This window comes from Macrotis lagotis, chromosome X, assembly GCF_037893015.1.
Source record: "Macrotis lagotis isolate mMagLag1 chromosome X, bilby.v1.9.chrom.fasta, whole genome shotgun sequence".
Lineage (NCBI taxonomy): Eukaryota > Metazoa > Chordata > Mammalia > Peramelemorphia > Peramelidae > Macrotis > Macrotis lagotis.
In genome coordinates this window covers 46,575,441-46,587,648 of record NC_133666.1, presented here as the reverse complement: position 1 = coordinate 46,587,648, position 12,208 = coordinate 46,575,441, and positions in this window count along the sequence as shown.

The window sequence follows — 12,208 nt, the reverse complement described above, 5'->3', positions numbered from 1 at the left end:
AAAAAAGACAGGAGATATAGGACGAGTTAGGGAGACAGAAGGATAAAGTGAGGAGGGTTTTTTTCAGAATGAGGCACACATGAATATTTTGTAGGTAGTAGGGAAAGAATTAGTAGTCAGGGAAATATGGAAGATAAATGGAGGAGTTGGAATGGCAGAGGGAGCAATCTGTTGTAGGAGACTGGATAGAATGAGATCAGTTGAGTAGGTAGACAAGATAGCCTTCTTAAAAAGTAAGGCTTCCTTCTCATGTGAGATGGGCAGAACAAAGAGAAAGTGGTAGAAGGAATCTAAGTGAAATGAGATGAGGAAGAGAGAAGAGAGAGTTCATGCAAATGCTCTTAATTTAGAAGCCAACCCCATTTTATAGAGAAGGAAAGTGAGGTCCAGAGACTGAAGTGATTTACCCTAAGGTAGGAAGGAGTTAAAGTGAGCATTTAAAGCCCAAACCCCTTACTTAGTATTAAGAGACCAGAGGTTCTTAAGCCCTTTAAAAGTCTGAAGGTATTTGTGTATTCTGTTTCCACATCAAAGGTCGGAAATGAGCAGCTTCCTTATGCTTTCTTTAAATTTGCATCTTATGAATGAACTTTGAAAGCCCTGGGGGGGGGGGGGGGAGAAGGACTCTTTCCTTTAAATGTTCAAGTGTAGACTATTCATCTCCCTAATGTAATTGAGGTAGAGGACTTTCTAACCTGCTTTCTGGTCTGCAGTTCTCTAACTTTGGAACATAGTTTTGAGTCTCCTTTATTGGTCTCTCACATCTCCATTTGGTAGTTTCCATCTGGATGTTTTCTTCCTCCCTGTAAACTGTAAAAGCTCAGAATTTAGCCCTCTGGATTAGCACAAATAACTAAATCTCTTCTCCTTTCCACAAATAGGATGAGCTACCACCTGGAGTGAGGGAAAGAGTTTTAGATAGTGGATTTAAACCAAATGGAAAAAAAGAGAAGAAACCCAGAGACTTGTCCAGTTGAGTAACTGATCTACACAAAAGAAAGTCATTAAAAGGAAAAACCTAACCTAACCGATCAGTTTGGTGAGGGTATCCATCCTGTTTAGGGATCCAGTCAAAGCCTCCCACATGGCCTGAGGAGATGTTTGCCATAGAAATGGACATAAGACAGATTCTTTAGATAAGACTGCTTCTTGTGGAGCCATTTCCAGTCTCCTTTCAGTATCCCCAACTACCTAGCCTTCTAAAAGGTTCTTATGATTCCACCTTCTTGACTACCCATCCTTTATTATCTTAACTCTTCCCCATCACTTTCTTTTCCTCATTTAAAATTATTTTATAGCTGTTGCAATAATATTTATATTCTACTTTACAGATTCATAATCTCATTTGACCTTCACATCTATATATGGTAAGGTGTTTAAAATATTTATATATCATTTTTGTTAATACTTTTTGGGTTTTTTTTGCAAGGCAATGGGGTTAAAGTGACTTGCCCAAGGTCACACAGCTAGGTAATTATTAAGTATCTGAGGTCGGATTTGAACTCAGGTACTCCTGACTCCAAGGTCAGTACTTTATCCACTGTGCCATCTAGCTGCCCCAATACCTTTTGTTTTTAATGTGTTACCAATATAATATTTATTTCAAAGATATTCTTTCTCCCTTCCCAACCTAGAGAATTGTCCATTGTAACAAAGATTAAAAAAGAAAAAGAAAAAAAACCCTCCTTCAGCAGAAGTAACCAGTACATTGACCATATACCACAGTATATATGATGTTTCCCATCCATAATTCCCCACTTCTACAAATGAGGGGAGGGAGGTACATTTGCTCTACGTTTTCCTGGGGCCAAGCTCATTAATTCTAGTTAGCCTACCCCCCACCCCACCCCATCAGCTTTCTCTGCCTGGGTAGATTTGCAAGATTCTTTATAGATATTATCTCATTTGATCACCACAACCACAACCCTACAAGATAAATTTTGCTACTGTTACCCATTCTACAAATGAGGAAACAATGAAATTCAGAGAGGTTCAGTGATTTGCCTTGGATCAGATAACTAGTTAGTATCTAAGGATTAGAACTCTGATCACCCTAACTATCAAGCACTATCTTGCTTGCCAGTAGAGATGAGTTTATTACATTGAACTGATATAGTCACTAAAAGAGAGGCCTAAAACTATATGGGAAGTATGTGGAACAGTGAAATAACATATAAGGAAACAGAGGGGATGGGGAAGGGATGGAAATCGAATCACATCACATCACAGTAGTTTGCCATGGGATTTATTGAATTCTCAGTAGAGGAAACCTTAGAACAAACTGAAGTCTCTCTCTCTCTCTCTCTCTCTCTCTCTCTCTCTCTATATATATATATATATATATATATATATATATATATATATATATGTGTGTGTGTGTGTGTGTGTGTGTGTGTGTGTGTGTGTGTGTGTGTATGTATCTGGCAACCTGCTCTCCCTTAATACTCCCTCATACTTCATTGTCCCAGGTAAATCACAGTCACCCCCTTGACCCTCCTCTCCATCCAAACTAACTCAGTAACTGCATGTTCATTAATGACAATATACTCACAGCATTTTAAGTCTTTCTTAAAGCCCTGTCAGAATTCTTTCTTTACACATTCTCGTAGGCTATATGATTGGCATTTTTCATGTACTATTGTTTTTCTTCTGCCTTTTTCACTTTGCATCATTTTTTAAAAAATTTTTGCAGATTTTCTTTGTTTCTCTTACGCTTGTTGGTCTTAAATGTATTATAGTATTTCCTTACAAGAATTTATTTAACTATTCCCCTATCGATGAATGTTTAAGCTGTTTCAGTATAATACTTCTACAGCAAGCTTTGATTTCTTGCTTTCTTTCTTCCTTTCCCCCTTTCTTTTCCCAATACCTCATCCTCTTTCCTTCAGGTTCTATTGTTGTCCCTCCCCGGTTTTCAATTCATTGCTTTGAGGTATGTGTATTTCGAAAAGGGTCTGGGAAAAATAAGAGGGAAGAAAAGAAAGGCATTGGCTCAGCTTCAGCAACAGGTGTCTGAGAGATAGAGGCTATTTTCTTCAAACCAGAGAATTCCGGGAAAGTTGAGCACAGTAAGGTCAGCCCCACCCCCTACAGTTTATTTGAGTGCCCCAGACATCTTGTCATTCCTGAGACCCTTAGCTTTTGCACTATCTGAAAGAGTCTGAATACACAAATAGGTAGAAATCCTTCAAAAAATGAAGGAATAAGATAAAGAGAGTTCAGGTCAATGAAGCTTCTTGAAAGGAAGGAATGAGATAAGCATCTGAAACAGACATAGCCAGGGAGAAGAAAACTAATCTGTAGACAGAGGAACAACACAGTTATTCAGAACAAGACTTAAAGTGGGCTCCTTGACCTTTAGCTGCTGAAGACTGAATGCCCACATTTCCCTTCTTCCCTGGCCCTGCTTCCCTTCTACCTCTGTTTTCTTCTCTGCCAATGTTCATAGTTACAAGAAACTGGAGGACTTGGGCCTTAATTAGTATAATCCCAAGAAGAATTTTAACTAAATCTACTCCAAATTCAAATCAAAGAGACTGTTTTTTCTTTGGACCCAGATGGCAGAGTCCATTGATGGATGTTTCAAAGATCATTTTAGACTCAGTCAGGACAAATTTCCTAACAGAGCTGTCTAACAAAGGAACAGCCTGCTTCAAAAGGTGGGGGTTCCCCTTCAAATGTAGCGGGGACAGTATGTTTTGTGTGAATTGAACTAATCTGCTTCTAACTCTCAAATTCTGCTGTGAAATCAGATTTTCCTGGAAGAGGTGAGTGAGGAGTAGTATAGTGTTCACCCCCAAGAGAAGAGAAGAGAAAAAGTAGCTACAACTCGGTTCTATAAAGACTAGCTCCAGCTTCAGCTGCATCCATTTTCTGACTGGCTGAGGCCTGATCCTATTACCAGTGTCATTAGCCAGTATAGACTTCTTTCATGAGGTTGACTGTGTAAGGAATACTACAGGTAGGTAGAAATTGGGTGGCAGTGGCCTTATCTCCTCACAGATATCAAGTATCCTCCTATTGGCCAGCTAACTATTTGAAATACTTCCCATTAAAGAGCCATCTCTAGTCTTTTCTGTCATCACCTTCTAAATACACTTTTGTTACTTAAGAATAATGAATAACCCATTCTCCCCCATAGCTATACTCTAGTCCTATTTAGTCTCATGGGATCTTAGAATTGTAAGGGACTTTGGAGACCTGTGCCTGAACTGAAATTTCTGTAACATCCCATCACTTCCTGAGGTAGCCTATTCTTTATGGTTCAATTTCTTAGGAAAATTTTCCTTATATTCATCCACAATCTGTCTCCCTGGCTTGCTCATACCAACAGGGCAGCAGTCAGGCACAATTTGGGGGTATCTGTGACTGAGAATGCCATCTGTATCCTGAAAAAGAATTGTGGAGTTTGAACAAAGACCAAGGACCTTTAATTTAAAAAAAAAAGTTATCATTATGTAATTCTGCTACATCTCATACTTTATGTTTCTTCCTTAAGGATATAATTTCTCTCTCATCACATTCAACTGAGATCAATGTATACCATGAAAACAATGTAAAGACTAACAGACTGCCTTCTGTGGGGGGAGGAAGCAAGGTTAGGGGAAAAATTGTAAAATTCAAAATAAATAAAATAAAATAAATAAATAAAATCTTTCTTAAAAAACTCTGCCTCCCTGTAACTTTTACCCACTGCTTCAGGGCAGCTAAGTGGTACGGTGGATAGAGCACTGGCCCTGGAGTCAGGAGTACCTGGGTTCAAATCCGGTCTCAGACACTTAATAATTACCTAGCTGTGTGGCCTTGGGCAAGCCACTTAAAAAAAAAAACAAACTAAAAAAAACCCAGACTCAGATACTTGATGTACTAGCTGTGTGACCTTGGGCAAGTCATTTAACCCTGATTGCCTCACATTCAGGGCCTGCTCCAGTCGTCCTGATTCCTATCCGGCCACTGGATCCAGATGATTCTGGGGGAGAAAGTGAGGCTGGTGACTTAGCAGAGCCCCTCCCCCACACTCAAATTCAATTCACGTGCTTGTCATGGCATCACCTCTCTGGATGTCATGGTCTTCTTTGAGATCAAAGGACAAACATCATCACTCACTGCCCCTAGTTCTGCCCTTTGAAGCCAAATAATGTCTAATTCCTCTGCACATTTAAGTATTTGATCTCTCTTCCAGTACTTAAAGATTGCTATCATTCCTCCCTTCCCCAAATTCTCTCTAATCTAAGCCCTTATATAGTGTGGTTTTGAGTTTTCTCATCATTCTGCTTGTCCTCTTCTTGGAGTGCCTCCAGTTTATCAGGGTTTTGATTGATCTCTTATCTCAACGTTCATGCTTCTCTAGCAATGTTGATTATAGCCCACTTGTAGATTTTAATCTGGAGCCTTTTCAAAGTCTTTCCTAAAATATGGCATCCAGAACTGAACATGACGTTCCAGATGTGACCTGGCCAACAGTGTACAATAGCCCCGGACCTCCCCTGTTCAAGACACTGTGTTTTCATTGCTGTAGGCTGATTACATTCCTGTCTAGTGGAAGGCCTGGGTCTTTTTTCACATGAGCTGCTTTCGTGTATAATTTTAGACTAGTCACTGAACAGAGAGAATGATCACAGAGGGGAAGGGAAAGAGATAAGATATCAGGTTCAGTGAGGGGGGGTGAGGGGGGGGAGCAGAAAAGTTTCCTGCAACAAGACATAGAAGGGAAATAATAGGAGAGTAAGTGACTGTCACCTTCAGCCTCCCTTTATTTCAGTCTCTAGGGAGAGTCCTCAGAATAAGTCATATATGAGCACATTTCTCCAATACCAACAGGCTACATAAAATCCCTGCCCCCCCCCCCCCCGCGCTTTTGTAGTTTCCTTGGGAATTTCCAGAAGTTTCAGCATTACCTGAAATGCAAGATATCGATTCTCTCTCTTCAACCTAGTCTTTCTCGATGTTTGTACCCTATTATTTTTTCCTAAGGGCACAAGGTTTTGCTGGTAAATATTTCACTATTGGCTGCAAAATATACTTTTAACTTTAAATTGGATCTGCACTATTAGCATTTTCTCCATCCTGCTTATGGAGTATGAAGGAGATATTCCATCTCTCCCAATTCCAGACCCAGAGCTAGATCTTATTGTATCTAGCTTAATCCTCTGCTCCGTCCTCTTTGCTTTTGTTTATACTTTTGATTTGTTTTGTATTATAACTATCACTAAAGTTTCTACAATTAATAATTTTTTTCCAATTACATCTAGGTAGTTTTTAACATGCATTTGTGTAAGATTTTGAATTCCAATTTTTTCTTCCTTCCTCCCAAAAAAGTAAGTAATCTATACTAATATTTCTACAACTGGTAGAAGTTGGAAAAGGAATCATCCTTCCTTTACCCCTGTATTTTGGGGAAAAGCTTGTAGTGTTTTCTCATATATATGATACTAGCTCTTCATTTTAGATATATCCCTTTTATCATATAAAAATGGTCCTTTACTTTATGTAGCCTATGCTTTATAGGTTTTTTAAAAGCATAAACGAGCATTGTAATCTGTCAAAGACTTTTCTATCTTTATTAATGTAATCATGTGCTTTTGGATGTTTCCAGTTTTAATATGACTAATTATTTTAATTATTTTCCTACAGTTGAACTATTCCTAATATAAACACGAGCAATTTTTTTGGTATTTTGTTATACTGTTTTGCTATGTTTTTATTTTAAAATTTTGAGTAAATATTTTTAATAATCTTATCTGTCTTGATGTGTTCCCAAATATTTTGTTATTGCAAAGGATATTTCAATCAGTTTCTCTTGATTTCTTTTACTGGCTGTATATAGAAATGCCAATGATTTTTGTGGATTTTAATTGTATTCTTTCTACGATTTTGATAGTTGTTTAGTTCAGGTAATTTTTTTGTTCTGAATGATGAGTTTTCTAGATAAACAGAGATATTGTTATAGCTTTATTGCCAATGCTTATTCCTTAATTTCTTTTTTCATGGCTTATTGATATTGCTAATAGTTAATTGGCAATAATGAAACTGAACACTCTTGCTTTAGTCAAACTACTTCAAATATTTCCCTAATACATTATACATAATAATATTAGTTCATGATTGAGACTATATAAATTTTTATCTTAAAGAGAGATACTTTTAATCTTATATTTTAAGATAAATGAATGCTGTATTTTAACTACACATTTACTGCAACCTTTGTGTTGATTTGTTTGACTGAATTGCTTTTTACTCTTATCTGGAAATGAAGTTGATGCAAGAATAAAAGTTAGCAATACAATTTTTTTTCTTTACTACTCCAAAAAATGTTGCTATAAATAATCAAATGCAGACGGGCCTTTTCTTTTTATTATAATCTTCCTTGGGATATGTGCATAACCATGGGATCTTTGGGTCAAAAGGTATGAACATCTTACCTACTTGCTTAGCATATTTTCAAATTGCTTTCCAGAATGGCTGGATCAATGCATAACTCCACCAATGGAGCATAATTGTCCCTGTTTTTCCATAACCACTCTGCCATTGACTACTCTTATCACTGCCAATTTGTTGAGGAGAAATCTTAGAAATGTTTAGATATGTATTTCCCTTAGGTAAAATTTGGAATATTCATATTCTTTTGAGAGTTATTTATTGGAGAATAGCCTTTGTTATAATTTATTTGTGTTAATTCATTATTAATTTTGAATATTAATCCTTATCAGATATGTGATGCAGTTTTTTGTTTTATTTCATTTTTTGCTATTAATTGATAGCTTACCTTATAGTAGTTCTATTAATCTGATTCATGTGTAATCTTTCCAATTTCATGTAATCAAAATTATCTATTCTATACCAATTTCTCCATTCCAGTCAGTTGCAACATCATTTTTTCAGTCCCTCAGGCTGGAAACCTGTGGCTTTCCCCCCAGTTTAATCCTCAACGCAGCAATGTCAGTGCCAGCTGGCTAGTGGTTTTGGCTGAGTGACACAACACAGGCTTAAGGTCATGAAAATTTAAGTACTAAGTGCATACCCCAACAAACTAGGTTGGTTATTATATATTCCATTTGCATTTAACATAAATGCATGTTGCTCTTATCATTTACGAAACATAATTTGGTGAGGATTACCATTTTTACTGTTTGATTACATCTATCCACAAATATTGAAAACCTTTCTATTTATTTATCTCTTCCTTTAATTCTGTCAATACAGATTTATGATTGTCTTTATAAAGGTGATGTATATGTCTGACTAAGCTAATTCTCAACTAAATAATGTTTCTTCTTGTGTGTGAGATTACTTTTTTCTTTTTTAATTGATCTTTTTCCAATTATATACTATGGTGGTTTCTTAACATTTATCCATTTGCAAATTCATAAGTTACACATTTTTCTACCATCCTCCCTTCCCTCCCTCCATTCCCTTGATGGCAAACAGTGTGGTAAAAATTCTACATATACATTTGGGTTTAACATATTTACATATTAGTCATTTTATGTAAGAGGAATTAGGACTAAGGGTAAAGGAAACCATGAAGTAGAAAGAAAAAATGTAAGAGAAGTTTTTAAAAAGTGAAAACAATATACATTCAGATTCTGTGGTATTTTTCCCCCTCTGGATGTGAATGGCATTGTCCATAATAGTTCTCCCAGGGTTGTCCTTGATCTCTGAATTGCTGAAAGGAGCTGCATCCATCATAGTTGATCAACTCTCAACGTTGCTGTTAAGTATACAATGTTCTCCTGGTTCTGCTCCTTTCCTTCAACATTCATTCATGCAATTCTTTCCATGCTTTTCTAAAGTCCGAGCACTCATGGTTTCTTATAGAACAATAGTACTGCATAACATTCATATGCCATATCTTGTCCAGCCATTCCCCAACTGATAGGCATTTCAGGATGCAATTTCTAATAAATATACATCAGCAATACTCTCAGTAGACATATTACAGTGTAAAGCTAACTTGACAAGCTGCCTCTAAACTATATGCAGGATATAATAAAACATTTGAAGTAGCAATACCTGTATATCCAAAGAACACAGGCAAATATGCAAAGCAGTAAATGTAAATCAATAATATTCCTAGAATACAGAATAACAAAATATGAAGAAATAGAATGTTTGTGCAAATGAACAAGTAATGAAACTATGTGCAGTTTACTAAAGGCATCTATTAAATAATATGTTTGATTAGGATTGGGTTTGGAACTGTGATTTCAATGGCAAAAGGAATTCCCTTGTAAAAAAAAAAACCTACAATTGCAGGATGGTACTTTCTTTGAACAGATAGCCTTTGAAAACTAGGTGGTGCAGTGGCTAGAGCACCAGCCTTGGAGTCAGGAGGACCTGAGTTCAAATCCTATCTTAGGCACTTAATAATTACCTAGCTTTGTGACCTTGGGCAAGTCACTTAACTCCATTGCCATGCAAAAATAAAAAGAAAAGAAAAAAGAAAATTGGCTAAAGGTCTGAAACATTTAGGGACTCGTTCAATGTCACACAGCCAGTATGTTTTAGAGGTGGGATTTGAACCCAGGTCTTCTTGGTTTGGAACTGGATGAGGTTGCTTTTTAATGATGTTTTGTAATTTTTTTGTAAGTATATAAGAATTCAAATGAGTTTTATAGTTTTATCTTAAATCTTCCAATCTTGCTGAGCTCTTTCATTGTTTGATACATCTAGATTTTCTAAGTGTCCTCCTCTGTTAACTGCCAATAATATTTTGAATTTTTTGTTTGCAGTGTTAATCCCTCATCTTTCCCCTTTTATTTTAGTTGCCAACATTTCTAATACAATGTGAAAACAAAAGTGGTGAAAATGGCACCCTTGTTTCTATTTGGAATACTTCAGCTACTACATTTAATGCAGGATCTCGGTTTTGAGCAGATACTTCTTGTATTGAGCGCAAATATTTTTACTCCTATTTTAGTAGTTTTATTGGGAACAAGCATGAATTTGATCAAAGTTCTTTTCTATAGCTATGGATATGTCAGCTCTAGATTTTTAAGGTTTTTGAAATATGTCTGTATGTGTGTATAATCTTTAATGATTTTTCTTATGTCAAATCAACTTTGCATGCCTTGTTTAAATCTTGTTTGTGCAGGATAAATAATTTTAAAAAACTATAGTTATATTCTCTTAGCTACAATTTTATTTAGTATTTTTGCTTCTATATTCATTAGGGAATTTTTTTTCTATCATCTTTTTTAGTATTACCTTTTCAAAATCACTTAAAGTTATTGGGTCACCTTTAATATTGTCACATAAATATATTAAAGGAATTATTTCCCCTTTGAAAGTATGAAAACATTTACTCATGAATCTATATAGTGCAGGTATTTATTTTTTGTTGATTAAATTATTGGAGATTTGGCTTAGACCTGGAAGGGACCTTGGAGACTTGATCAATTCAACAAATATTTCAATTCTCACATTTAAAAAATAGGAAACTGAGAGCTGGAGAGATGAAGTCACACACAAGGATGATTTGTCTAATTTTTATCTCTGAAATTTGTTCCTTTTTTCAGTTCTCAATTTCCTATTGTGACAAATTTTGGTAATTCATAGTTTTGCAAATAACCCTCAATTTCAATGATGTTCTTTAATTTGTTAGCATATTACCATGTATAAACTCTTATTATGATCTTGATTTCTTTTGTTTTTGTTGTGAACTATCCTAATTGACTTCAAATTTTGGTGATTTGTCTTTTCTTTCTCCTTTTTTGATTGCTCCCTAGTTGTCTGTACATTCTGTTGACCTTAAAATCAAAAGCATTAAAAAACTTAATTCTGATTCTTCTCCATTTTTTAATCCATTTGTGCTCTTTCTTTTGTGATTGTGGAAACAGAAATTGAACCTATGCCTTCTCAGATACAAATTGAGCACTCTTTCTACTTCATCACTCACTTTTCTGATATCTTCTTTAACTATTGCTTGCTAGGTTGTTTTTTTAAATGTCCATGTAGTCTTGTATTTTTTACTCAGGTTATTGTTTATCTCTTGTATCACATTATGGTTTAAAAATTCACTATGTGTAATTTTTGCCTTTTGAAATTTACCCTGGGTTTCTCCATACCCAAGTGTTTCACCAATTTGTGTGGAAATTCTCTAAAATCACATTTTCCTTACTTCATTTAGTTAGTTCTCTTTATATAGCTGTTATTTTTTAGCTTTTAAAATATGTATCAATTCAGGCCAATGACTTCTTTATTTGATTGACCATATTAGGATAGCAGAAAGTTGAAAATCACCAACTACTGAATTTTTGTCTACTTCTTACATTGCTTTAACCCTTTGTATGAAATTAGCTGTCATTGTTACATAGAAATTAAAATTTATTAAATATTCATTATTTTTATTCCTTTTACCATTATGTTCATCTGAGTTCCTTTTATGATTAATATTAATTTTGTTGGGTATCATATTATATACTTTTTCATTTTTATCCTTAAATAGTCTTGATATGGCTTTGCATAGTTCCCTCACACCATGCTTTCTTTAAATTTGTTTTATCCTACACTGCTTCTCTTTGTTTTATGAGGCAATAGTGCTCATAAACCATAACCTTTATTCTCTATAAAATCTTACAAATGCGTTAATACTCTAAAGGATGGCTGTCTTTGGCTTTCATATTTCTCCACTTATCAAGTAAGACACTTTTTGTCTTTGCTAAGGTGTATTCTAGGATTCTTTTGGTCAGGGGCAGCTAGGTGGTGCTAGGAGCAGCTAAGTGGCACAGTGGATAGAACACTGGCCCTGCAGTCAGTAGAACCTGAGTTCAAATCTGACCTCAGACACTTAATAATTACTTAGCTGTGTGGCCTTGGGCAAGCCACTTAATCCCATTTGCCTTGCAAAAACCTAAAAAAAAAAAAGGATTCTTTTGGTCTCCAATTTATGGCAATTGAACCACATTGGTTAAACATCTATGTGACATTATTATTTTATAATTATTATTATATTATATTATATTATATTATATTATAGTCTGTACTGTACTATCCAGGTCTCATTTCTCATAATCAGCAATTTTTTCTAGAATTGAGTTGTTTTGATTGCAATGCTATCTTTTCCTCATTTTTATTGTTTTATGTTTCTACTCATTTTTCTCTTTTCTCCAATGAGTTGTTTGTCTGACTGTGAACAAACAACTGATTTAGTAATGATTTCCACATCAGTATCAAGTCATCTGTCTGTTAATATATAATGAATTTCATA